Raw genomic sequence first — 11,659 nt, 5'->3', positions numbered from 1 at the left:
ATTAGTTTTTGGGCTTAACTTCATATTTATGTGAGTACCATGTGATGTTCTAAAAAAACCTGAAGACTTACTAAATGAGAACAAGGTGTAGATAAGTCTACGTACCTGAAAAATTAAAAATGGTAATCCCACATTGAAACAATATCACAACTGTCAATACATTGATACTGCATGAATATTCACGGGATGAAAATAGACTTACACCACCAGCTTATATACATATGTCTCAATAGTTAAATAAAAAGTGTTTTATCACTAAATTATAGTAATTTTTTAATAATATAAAATGCTAATCAAGGTGTTTACGGTATTTGCTGGTTCAAAGTCACACTTGCCACCTACAGCTGTAAATCTAAGTCTTTTCTGGTTCAAAGTCACGAGCATTTTTTTTAAATTTTGATATCATAGTAGCATCCGCAAACAGAATTCATCAGTGTCTCCTTGACAATTATATATCTTAATTACAACTATCTCAATCTCACCATATCCTTTAGACTGTCGAGCATTTATCATAAGTTTTGTCGCAATGTCAGCTCAGAAATATTATGCTTCCTTATTTTTTTTTTATTTCTTTTATTTTTGAGGAGATTTTGAAATACATATTCTAAAATGATGTTGATATAATTTCTGTTTTGATTGGATGATTTTCATGATCTTATCTCCGTTAGATTTATAAAACATGACGTTGTTGTGGCAACGTCGAAACTGGCAAACGGCTACCATATGCCTATCGCGACGAATGCCTTTGTCGTTGACAGTGTTAACGAACGGAAAGTTATCAAATTTTATGCAATTGAAACATAGTAGAAGTGATTCAACATACAACAGAGTTGTATGTTGAATTTTTCGGTCAGTTGTTCAAAATAGGCCTATCGGGGGATCAGCTGACAAACTGGACACGGTACAGCAGATTCCGATCACGACTAAATTATAAAGATTTTATTTATGCATAACTAACCGGTAGTTCTGTTTATTCAGAAAACAAAATTTAAAATCCCAAAATATCCATCCGAAAACATCGTAAGCGTCAACTTTTGTAATCTAGGCCAATCGATCGTAGAGCAATCTTCTCACTAACGTCAATTTCGGAAAATGGGATTAGCACGCGTTTTAATGGGGCGGTAAGTGAAACAAAATCGAGAAATTAACATTTTTTCGTTACTCAGGCCAAAAACTTGTTGCAAGTGTTATTTATTCTTTAAGAAGGGAACTTTTCATGCCATGTTGTTTATTTTGGCGATTGTCAATTTTGTGATTTGCCGTCAGCATTCGTCTGCTCATATTCAAATTACGGAATTGGTTTGAGAACTTTTCTTTTTGGTGGAAAAAAGGTGTCAGCACACATCACAATCATGCACTATGAACAAAAGAATTAACTGATTTTAGAAATGAGAAGTGGAAAATAAAAGATGTGTTTGAGCATTGTCCTGTTCGAGCACTGGTCAGGTGAGTCTTTACATATATATATATACACACAAATATGATATTTTGTTTATTAAAGTAACATTGGTATCAATTTTCCCCACTTTTTCCAATCTTTAACACAAATTTCTGTGACGATCAACCCTTTTCTATTTGAAATATATTTCTGAACTTTGTAGTGATCAAATAGGGAATAGACTAATGCATTAATATTCAGAGATTTGTGAAGATATCTAGTTCTATAAATGTATTGTTGAAACAAAAAATCAAAATATGATTTTTTTTATCAAGCATAGTTGACCTGTTGATCTAACCAAATAGCAATTTTGTTTATTAAGAGTATAAATAAAGCTCCTACCAATAAAACTAGACTAAGGTTTTGGACTTGACCCCATTCCCAGGATATTTTAAGGATACCCGAGTTACTATAAATACTTAGGAAAACCAGTTCCTTTGTAGATGTAATATGTATTTACAGATATTATTGAGTATGGTTCCTGCGTCTTTCAGTGTCAGAAACCGCTGATACATCGAACGAATAGAAACACTATGATGGTTACAATTCCTCGATACTAAATAGTATGTAGTTTGTAAATCATCTCCACGATGCATTTCACGTTACAATAAAATGTTTTCTAGCACAATACGCCGTGTAATTCCACTCTCAGGCCATATAAATGTGTTGGGAGTTGGATAAATTTAATAATTTATTGATATACTCCAAGTGGAATAACACCTTCCGGTTCTTTGATTGGTCGAGATTACAAACTTTGACCCGAACTACTTTTTTGTTCATTGTCACGTGAAAGGTTGTTGACGTCATCAAATATCCAATGACGTCATGTTGATGTACTCTGATCGCACCGAATGTGTGACGGCGTCGGAATCTTTCATGTTTTCACATTCGTTACATAAATTATCAACGCAAGATTTATAATTGTCTTTTGTTTAGTGGTGTATCTTGCCGTAAGAAGAATCTGGGGGTAATTTCGGTGGAATACACGCATCTTGGTGGGACTTTAACTTGGTTACAATGGTTTGGTGATTATTTGGCGGGAAGTAGATATCACTTTGCCGTAAACATGTCCAAATGTAGATCTAGTTCGACAATGATTAGGTTATTGTTCAAGTACCTATAGAAATCTCGATTCAAAAAGATGTTCGGTAAGTAGGAATGCATGGAATAGTTGTTCAGAATTAAGATGATTTGTAATTAACGTAGACCGTCCCTTCTGTAACAACATACTATTGTAACGTCGCTATCCGGATTCCGGCAAACGTGCTTTATTTCTCCGTTCCCATCTATTACAACTCGCTTCTGACATCGGTATTCGAGAGCAAATACACATGTATTTCGTCTGGAACCTTTCCTAGTGTTTACTTGAAATGTTTCAATCTAAAGGTGTGGTTACCGGTTTCTGGAACATTTCTTAAATTTAAGGAATCGCTTAGCTTAGAATTCTCCATAGGAAATCAAAATTACAGATTTTAAGGAAGGCTCCTTAACTTAAGATTTTTTCCTTAACATTTGTAATGCTTTTCTATGAGGAATTTTAAATTAAGGAATTCCTTAAAGTTAAGGAATGTTCATGAATGTTCATGAAACTGGACCTTTAGTATAATTTTGAAGATTCATGCACGAAGTAAAATCCAAGAATCATTATAATTATAGTCGCTAAACAATCAGATAGAATACACATGGATTTACGGGGACCCAAAATGAAAAACTTCACGTCAGTAGTAACAAATGAATGGCCGTTATCATTATATCATTGTATACCTATCTTTTGCAGAATAGAAATAGATTTACACTGCATAGATGCCGATGGAAGTAAGTAGTTTTTTTAATGGAAACATTCGAGTCTCGAGCTTCAATAGGAAACGATTGAGTAATATACCGGTATACTAATTTTCATCCGTAAACGGACAAACAAAATATGGAAATAAAATTGCTGGAAAATATTTTGCATTTTATATCTTGTTAAAATCTTTACTTATAATTTGAAAGATGCTATTACGGAAAATAGTCCATTTTAATAAAGTATCACACAGAGTAAAATATTTGTGTCGGAAAAAAACTGATATATTTCCTGCTGAATTAGACTCTTTTTGAAAGTTTGAGGTCAGGCCTACATGTAGCTTGTAAACTGGTTTGTTATATCTTATGAAATGAATAAATAGAATCATTAAGATATGTAATTATTGTGTTATCTTCTATGCTCCATTTATATGATGAATATAGAAAACTAACAAGGGTAAATGAATAACATAAAACGTTAAAAAGTGCTACGGATTCGCCTATTTAAACGTTTTCTGGCAAATCGGTCATATGTATACATTTTATTGGCTTTTCTAATTGCAAATATGTCAATCTTCATGGAAATTCTAAAAAATCGATTTTTCTTGAGATCATTTTTTCAGAAAAAAAAAGAAAACATTACTATTTTGATGCAATTTTTAACTAAAATTGGGTTCGGAGTTAATTTTAAATTAACGATATTTCGTTTTATTGTATAAAACCCAGCTTTATTTGATATAGTTATGAATTCTATATCAACTACTGAAGGTATGAATATGATACGGGCATATCCTTTATATGATAAGAGATGTTACAGGGAGGAAATATTATTTATTTAAAAGTCCTTCAAATCCCGGAATATTAAGTCATTAGTACATATCTTTAAGCAACCATGGAAGAAGAAATAACCCAGTGACATATGATTTTTATGTGGTTTTTGTGATCATTGTATACCTAAAATAAAAAAAAAATAAAAAAATAAAAGAAATCCTTGAGAGGAAACCAGAATGAACGGTCTACCTAAATACATCATTAAAGCAAATAAGATTTTTGAATATGAATGAGTGCCTATTTACTTATGATGATATCACTACACCTTGTTTGCCTTTGTCGGCAAAAACGTTTTCTTGCGTTGGCCTTCTCGTAGATGATTTAATTGTGGTAGAAACAGGTCACATAATTCGAGGTTATTGGCTGTGGAATTTATTACACACTCGTTATTTTCTAAAAGATACAAAAGGCACTCGCTGCGTTTGATGGTGTGCACACAATGCCATAAATATCCATTATGACAACAATGAACTAGGAAACAACACACACTTCAGTCGCTGGTAAATATATCACGAGGCATATCGTCGTATCTGAACAATTGGCAGTCACGTAAGACATACTGTCTTAACCCTAACAACAATTCTCTGTCTAATGTCTTGTACATGTTAACTAAGGATCTTCGTTTAAATTCAGAAACACGTGATGGATTGCTGGCCTTGACCGCCTCACGGTATATCGTGTCCACGTTCTGAGAGTTTGGCATGGGTACATCCGGGTCTATCATGCCACGGAGTTGAAGCGTTTTCCACACACGGTTATACAATTCCTTCACAGTAAAACAATTTGACATGCTATATCGAGATTGGAATGCATTAATGAAGCTTTCATTAATACTCGAATAAGTTTCCTTAGCAATAGACGCAGTTCCTTTCAGTTTATTTGATGAGTTTAGAAACATTCTGGTCTCGGACATAACTTCCGATGCATCTTTATCAAATGATTTCATTTTCCCAATAAATTTATATTTGATATCACAAGGTAAACAATGATCGTGAATGGGTGAAAAGTGATCGTCGATGTGACGCTCTTTTCTGCTCTGTTTCACTAAGTATTGTATAAATTCTGAGAATGATACATCATGTCCACAGGTTAAGCTTTTAAGGGCAGGTTTATTTCTGTTCTTTGCTATATCTCGTCCTACATATGCCATGTAAAAAGGGTTGATGTTGTGTAACTTGTCCAAGTATCCAGAATAGGCACGCTCGTATGGATCACGAACGAAGATGACAGTAGCAGCTGATTTTAAAATATCTGCAGCGACAGTTACATTTAGATACTTTAAGGTAGGAAGCTCTTCATCATGGACTTTGGCACAAGCTATGGAATAGACATATGAAATGCTGCCATTAAATGTGTGACTCACTGAATAAAACACCCTTCTCCAGAATGTACAGCCTATCTTCTATAGCATACAGAAGACAATGTTCAGTTCAGAATCATACAAAAGATATCTCTGTTTAACATATGGAAAGCTCGGGATTCTCTCCAAATTACGGCTCAAATGGCAGTGTTCCTGAAGATGTTTTTGCCTTTCAGTGAACTTTCTCTGAGACACCTATCGAAATACAAAAGTTATTAACTTTTACATGCATACATGCACTTTTTGTCATTATAACCAAAACTTTCGTAAAATTTTTTAAATATTACGAAAATATCAAATAATTGCAATAGTTTACATATGGACATTCTAATACATAAATTAACCTTATTGTTCATGTGTATATACCTGTATTTTGTTGTGAAGCTGTTGATCATATTCACTCTTTTCCTCTCTCATGCTAATAGAAATAATTCTAGTCGTAACATGTATTCTGTTCACTGTTAACAAAAACGTGATCGTGTATAACAAAAAGGAATTTCCATCGACAATACAATATAGGTAGCGCATAAACTAGATGAATCACGTGCTCTTATTAATGATGATACAATTCATGACTAAATGCAAAACAATGGGTTTTTCAACTTATTTGTAAATAGTTTATTGCCTATCCAGTGTTAAAATGTTACAATGTTGATAGTGAACATTACCATCGCCTCCTAGATATTTCAGGGGTTACTATTACTGTCGTAATACCCACCCCTGGGATTTTCCACAGTATAACTGAAGGCATTCAGGAGGAAAAAACCTTACAAATCACAGACATACAGAATGTTTCTTTCATGATTATGTAGAGAGCGACGCCAAACTTTTAAGTAACACTATTTGTAATTAGCAGCAAAGAGTCAAGTTAGTTTCGACCCTTATATTGTAGATGAAGTTAAAAGTAAGTTATATCACAGAATGTAGATAATGATTATCAATAGGTTGGGTACATCCGTTCTCGGAAAGACATTGTTCTCGATAACGACGTTACAATGTCGGCTAACTTCGGTTTGTTTGAAAAGTGGGACCCACTTACCCATGTTTAATATCTATTTTGATCTTCAACAAAATTTTCCGAATCGTCACTGTCTATCTTTACTTCATTTTAGTCCTATCTCTGCATGATTTACAATAGGATTTTTTTATTTCAAAATCCTTCTAAATAACGAAAAAAATAGACAGATACGAATATTTGGACTTTAAAGCCAATTAACCGCAATGTACCGTTATTCGATTGTTCTGATGTCCATCAAAGGATTAAACTTGATCATATCTACTGTCGTGTTAGTGGAATTAACCCCTAGAGTATCGAGGATGTCATATTGTTGAATAATACAATTCACGTTTTATCATCTCAAATTGGATCACAATATAGCTTCAATTAGTTTTTTATTTAACAAAGAAATGCGTTTTTTTAATAAACTTACATAACATTTGCAACGCTTTGTTAAAATCATTAATATCAATAGCAACTCTAGAGTGTGTCAGTAGAGTTCGTCTCTCTCTGATAGGCGAGAAAACTATACCATATTTAATCTCACAAATGTTTCGCTTTATGTTGCTAAATGTCGCATTTGCCTAAATGAAATATCATAAACTGTCAGTAGAGTTCGTCTCTCTCTGATAGGCGAGAAAACTATACCATATTTAATCTCACAAATGTTTCGCTTTATGTTGCTAAATGTCGCATTTGCCTAAATGAAATATCATAAACATTATACGTCTACAACTTTGTGTGTTATTTAGACTTTTGAAAAAGTGGTTTGAGGGAAGGTCTATTATATAGTAAAATGACATTATTGCATTGAATCCAATACCTTTCAGGTTTGTTGTAACGATGAAGTGATAAGCTAACACCAGCATCGTCAGACAGGCCACACCAATCAGGAGAAAGATATTTCTTAATCTCTGTAAATACATTCTAAAATGGAAAAAAAACGAAAAACATGAACGTTAAATATATATAGGTAATTCTACCATGGAAGTTTAAATTCAACCGTAGATGTGAGCCTCGGTTTTGATGTATTGACACAATGAACACCATTCTGTCTCACAACGATTTCGATTTTATTTCGACTAATGAACTTGTAATACTCACCTGTTAAAAACAAGTCTAGGATCCAATATCCTCTTCTACTACAATGGCATGTAACCAAACACTTTTGCCGTCCATTTGGAGCAGATTCGGTGACGACTTCAGTGTCTGTTTCGGTTACAATGCTATACCATGAAATGTACATTCAATTTATATATTTCAGTCAACTGAAACGGTGTGTCTGTCATGAGAGACTCACTAAGCACATACGTATGTTCTATATACCGTAATTGAAGATACTGCCGTTGTCTATAGACAGTATATATATATATTATATATATATATGTATATATATATATATAACACAGAGTTTTAGTACTTAGGGCGAAATGTGCTGAAATAGGCTAAAACCTTGACTTAGCAGTGGCGTAGGAAGATGAAACGTAATGGGGGGGGGGCAAAGGTCCTCAATATTTTGTAACACACCCCCCCTCGCACCGCACATACAGGAGGAGATTAATTCAACACACAACAAATATATTTTATATACCTTTTTCATATATCATTAAATATAATCCTTGTTCACATTTATAGACAGTGGGGTTGCTAAAAGGAAATTAACGAATACGCAAATTGGCCAAATTAGCGTGTGAGCGCCGAAGGTGTTGGGGTGGGGGGGTTGTTCGGGGCTCTCCCTCGGGAAAAAATATTACAATTTAGAATGGCTAAGATAAGTTTCACGATGCATTTTGATGAATTTGCGAACGCCCGAAGACGCGAGATTTTGGTGTTAGGGGGGTTCGGGGGTCTCCCTCGGGAAAAAATATTACAATTTAGAATGGCTAAGATAAGTTTCACGATGCATTTTGATGAATTTGCGAACGCCCGAAGACGCGAGATTTTGGTGTTAGGGGGGTTCGGGGGTCTCCCCCGGGAAAAATATTACGATTTAGAATGGCTAAGATAAGTTTCACGATGCATTTTGATGAATTTGCGAGCGCCTGAAGGCGCAAGATTTTGGTGTTTGGAGGGTGCGGGGGTCTCCCCGGGAAAAAAATACGATTTAGTATGGCTGAGATGAGTTTTACGATGTATTTTAATGATTTTAAAGCGTTCTTACCATGGTAATTTTTCGATTTAAAGTAACCTGCATTTAGAAACGATAATTGTGATAATTGTGTCGTCAATCATTGTGCAAACCTGCTCGATCTGAACATACCGTATTCACACCATCGGCACATTGTTTTGTAACTCAAAATAATTATAAATTAATTGTCTTGCTAAGACATATAAACAAAGTAATCTTTTAAGAGACTTTTTTTGAAATACAAATGTAGTACGTAGAATCCCTTAATGGACATTTTTAGTATAGTTCATGTCTATTGAATTTCTACTATAAAAGGTTTGAACATTATGTGCTTGAACGTTTTAGGAAATGCGCCGCGCAGCGGAAAATTTTTTAGAATGAAGAACAAAAATGTGCAGGATGACCCTTTTTTCTTTCAAATATGCATTTTAAGAACATTTCAGTCGGCGAAAATGGGGGGGGGGGGGCAAAAAACATGTTTGTCCCCCCCCGTTCCCGGGGGGGGGGGGGGGGGGGCAGTTGCCATGGAAACCATGGAATCTCGATTTGTATCCTAACACAACAGAATCATGAAAAGACGATAAAATTTACGAAAATGTAATTTACTCATGACCACATCGGTATGGATTCAGGAATATAAAGATTCATTCATTTCACTAAAATGTGTTTGTTGTTGTTTCTGATTTCAGTGGTCGAGAAATGCATAATTCATTACTGAATATGTGATAATCTTGCTAGGACATCAACTTCATATTTCCAATTTCCAGTTGTTCTGGAAAGCAGTCAAATGATGAAAGAAAGTTTAATTTGATTATTATATTCATTTGTTAAACTGCATTTAAGTATGATAGAGATGATTTATTTCATGGGCAACGTTGGTCGTATTAGTAAAAAAGAAGACTTAGGGAGACATCAACAAGGGAATATGCATTTAAGATAATGTGTAATTAGGTTCAAGGTAGTATCATTACCTCGCATATAGATTATTTAAAGATGAGCTACGTCATGGTGTAAACGTGATATTAGCGACAGCCTGAGTTGGACATTTTAATAAGTTAAATGATCGGTAGTTAAAAAAATCTATTAACTACAACCCTCTCACCCTCTCTGGGAAACATAGGATATTGGGCGTCAACCCTCGGCAAGCCTCGAGTTATCCGGAAGCCGAGGGTTGACGATCAAAATCTTTCACAGGGGTTGATATATCCCTGTCCACATGACAGACTCATATAATAAGCTTTTTATTCTGTCCTCTTGATCATTGAACACATTAGAGATAAATGCGATGAATGCAATATTATTATCCGATTACCTGATTCAACTATAGCATTGATATTGTTTTCATTCTCTAGATTTTCAGGCACTTAAAAGAGCATTGAATATGTTTATGATACTAACAGATTAAGCTAGAACTTCTGAAAGTCTACAATTTCCTGAAAATTTCAGATTTTCATTTTTATTTAGTTAGGATTTACGACACTACATGAATATGTTGTGTCAAATATATATTGCACAGTTTTAAATAATTGCCTTTGTCAATAAAGATCTTACCTGTACATAAAAAAAAAAAAAAAAAAAAAAAAGAAGTTAAATGATACGTTTCAGGCCAAAAACCGCACTTAGGGCGAAACCATGTAATCTCGATTTGCATCCTAATACAACGGTATCATGAAAAGACGATATAACTTACGAAGATATAATCTACTCATGACCACATCAGTATTGGTGCATGAATATACGGAAATTCCTTTCACTATAATGTGTTTGTTGTTGTTACTGAATATGTGATAATCTTGCGAGGACATGGTGTTAACGTTATATTGTAGACAGCCTTAGTTGGACATATTAACAAGTTCAATCAAATATTCCAGGCCAAAAACTGCACTTAGGGCGTAACCATGAAATCTCGATTTGTATCCTAATACAACCGGTATCATGAAAAGACGATATAACTTACGAGAATGTAATTTACTCATGAATACATCAGTATGGGTCGATGAATATAAAGATTTTAAAATGTGTTTGTTGGTGTTTCTGATTTCAGTGATCGAGAAATACTACATTTCTAATTTTCTCGCTAGGACATCAATCCGTGTTCCAAATGTCCAGTTGTTCTGAAATGCAGTCAAATGGGGAAATAAGAAAAATAAAAAGTATATTTTGGTAAAATATGTTTTCAGTTGATTTATTTTATTAAAATATGATAGAGATGATTTATTTCATGAGAAACATTGGTCGTATTGGTAAAAACGGAGACTTAGAGAGACATTAACAAGTAAATATGCATCCATTAAAGATATTGTGTAATTAGGTTAAAGATCGTAGCATTTTATCACATTTAGAATATTTAAAGATGAGCTACCTCATGGAGTTAACGTTATATTGTAGACAGTCTTAGTTGGACATATTAATAAGTTCAATCAAATATTCCAGGCCAAAAACTGCACTTAGGGCGTAACCATGAAATCTCGATTTGTATCCTAATACAACGTTATCATGAAAAGACGATATAATTTACGAAAATGTAATTTAGTCTTGACAACATCAGTATGGATCCATTAATACACAAATGTGTTCATTTTACTATAATGTCTCTGTGTTGTTGCTGATTTCAGTGATCGAGAAAAGCTTAATTAATTATGTCTGATAATCTCGTAATGACATCAACTTTATTCTTACATTTTTCAGTTGTTCTGGAGTGCAGTCAAAATGAAGAATTAAGAAAAACGTCAAAATGTTTAATCTTAGACAATATGTATTCAGATTATTAACTGAATACAAGTAGGATACATTTGATTGATTTCATAAGAAAGTTTGTTCATAGTTATAGATACCAAGCATTAAGTAAAATATCGAACTTATTGATGAAAATACCGACTTAGGGCGACATCAAGAAGGAATCATGCATTTAAGATATTGTGCAATTAGGATTAAGGTCGTATCATTATCGCGCATTTAGAATATTTAAAGATCAGCTATGTCATGGTGTTAACGTTATATTGGAGACAGCCTTAATTGGTCATATTAATAAGTTCAACGATATATTCCAGGCCAAAAATTGCAATTAGGGCGAAACCTTGGAATCTTGATTGATACATGTATCCTAATACAAAGGTTTCATGA

The 11,659-nt window shown here is 33.8% G+C and overlaps 1 pseudogene; it reads right to left on the bottom strand.

Moving 5' to 3' along the window:
- Positions 1-3,657: 3,657 nt before the first annotated feature.
- LOC138322683 (carbohydrate sulfotransferase 9-like) lies at positions 3,658-5,828 on the bottom strand (annotated as a pseudogene).
- Positions 5,829-11,659: the final 5,831 nt, after the last annotated feature.

The sequence above is a fragment of the Argopecten irradians genome, chromosome 1, assembly GCF_041381155.1.
Source record: "Argopecten irradians isolate NY chromosome 1, Ai_NY, whole genome shotgun sequence".
In the NCBI taxonomy this organism is placed as follows: domain Eukaryota; kingdom Metazoa; phylum Mollusca; class Bivalvia; order Pectinida; family Pectinidae; genus Argopecten; species Argopecten irradians.
Note: the sequence above shows the minus strand (reverse complement) of the source record. Positions and strands in the feature narration are given on the sequence as shown.